A 2410-nucleotide genomic window follows, 5' to 3' on the forward strand; every position below is an offset into this window, starting at 1 on the left:
CACCATGTTTGATAAATCTCCCCCATAGGGGGTAAAATCTTTATACGTCCTAATTACTAAATGGCAACTAGCAAGTATTAAAAAAAAACACCAGCATTTCACAAGCAGCTATTGCATGTGGCCAACTGCAGTGCAACCTGATTGTGTCATTTCACAACCACAATAGCACAATATACTGCGGTGAACTTAACATCTGAATGTTCTATAAAGAATATATATATATATATATATATATATATATATATATATATATATATATATATAAAAAAATTTTTTTTTTTACCAATTATGCATATTTGACAATTGAATCAAACATTCATATAAATCATCCCTATCATTGGCAGTATTAGTAATTGTATACATTAAGGGTAGCTGTTGCATAACTACAACTCCCATCATGCCTGGACAGCCAAAGCTTTAGCCATTAAATGACGGCCATCCACTAAATTTCAACAGTGTGTGAACATAGCCTTTCTGTGTTTTCAATCCACTCAAAATACCGAGCAAAAATACAGTGTGGGAACATATGACTATGACTCATCCGCTGTTTACTACAAAGATCTGCATGAAAACAATAGAAAAATGCTAATTACAGGACTTAAAAGAAGTAGAATCTTTTAAAAAAAAAAGTTGCAAACAAATTCCATATTTACTTCTTGTACACAATTTGTGACAAATAACACAAGGTGAGAACGAGAATAGCCCCAACAACAACAACAAAAAAAAAACCTCTGACAGATCCCATTCATTTCAGAATCAGATTTTTTGTTTGTTTGTTTTACACAGCATCAAAAACAAATCCCAGAATGCATCATTTGTGCTGTGTATGTGGACTGCCTCCTTAAAAAAAAAAAAAAAAAAAAGGATTATTATACAAACACAGAACAACAATTTGGTGGCAAATAGAACACAAAAAAAACAACAAAAAAACATTAAAACAGACCATAAAAATGAATTTAGAGTTATGCAAATTTACTCCCAAAGAATTCCATCTAATCTAATCTAATAATTGCTGTTTTTTCCCCAGTAATTTTATTAGCAGAATAAGTTGAAGGTAGAGAAGACCCCTTTGTGTGGCTATTAATCTGGTACATATGGGGGGGTTGCACATTGGGCACACAGCTTTCCCAGCACAGATCCTCTCTATATACAGTCTGGGTGAGCTGTCTGTGTACAGTCCTGGAAGTGATATAATATCCCCTATAAATGGGAAATAACACCCTGCTATTAAACACGTGTACTGCGGTCGTTTCCTTCAGGTAAAGTAATTTGACACCATAAATATAATGCAGGGGAGTGAAGCACATGGGTCCTCAGGGATCTCTACCCCACCAGCCAACAAATTGTTCATTAAAAGAGATGTAGGTGAAATAGAGAGCTAGTAAAGAGTCTTCTATGAACTCCTGGTCCCCAGACTCGGGGAGTTGGTCCTTGACAAGTATTACAAATGAGGGTGGGCGTCATATTGTTAGATGCCCTTGTCTCTGATGTTGTAACAAGTAAATAAATGTTGCTTACCTAACTGTTTCCTTTTAGTAAGAGAAATGAGTGGGAGAGACTTCTTTCCCCAATCCTATCTCCTCAACAAAGGCTCAAGAGGAGAGGAGACACTTCACCAGCTAGAGCCCAGGGAGAGGACACCAGGTTCATTCAGGATGAAGGATTATCTACAAATTGTTGGGTTTTTTTTTATAGCTAGACTGGTGGTGTTTTTTTTTTTTTTATTGTGTGGAAGACCTTATGGATACTATGGATTTTGGATACTAACAATAGTGATCTTATTTGTTTATTTATTAATTCATTTATTTGTTTATTTATTATTTATTTATTTAATTTTTTATTATTTATTTATTTATTTATTTATTTATTTATTTATTTATTTATGTTCTAATGTAACATTCCCATGTTTTCTGCGTTCACATAATACAAGGGAGCACAGATTTTTTTAAAAAACCTGCCAGATGGAGCTCCAGGGAAAAGAGGAAAAAAAAACTCGATTAAAACAACCTCTTCTTCTTCTTCTTCTTCTTTTTTTTTCCTTGAGGTCTTTTAACACTTAAAAAAGTCCTGAATAATTCCAAGTAGTTTTTTTTTTCCCCCTTTGGAGGCTGTGAAGAAAGATTCTGACGCTAACGTGTCCTTATCAGATTGATGGGCCGGGTTTGATTGAAGTTTCTTTGTCATGCAAATGTCACAGGCCATGATGGATGGGTTGGAGGTATCTGACAAGCTTCAGGAGGTCTTCAGCTATTGGTCCCCAGAGAATCACGTGCTCTCTCTGTGAGAGAGACTGAAGGGGTTTGAAGCACTGGAAAAAATCCATGGATGGAAGTTTACAGCTTTGACATAGTACCTAAAGGTTGTAGGGCAAGGAGGATTCCCCCACGAAAACAGGTTGACCCTCCTCCAT

The sequence above is a fragment of the Dendropsophus ebraccatus genome, chromosome 14, assembly GCF_027789765.1.
Source record: "Dendropsophus ebraccatus isolate aDenEbr1 chromosome 14, aDenEbr1.pat, whole genome shotgun sequence".
Classification (NCBI taxonomy): Eukaryota; Metazoa; Chordata; class Amphibia; order Anura; family Hylidae; genus Dendropsophus; species Dendropsophus ebraccatus.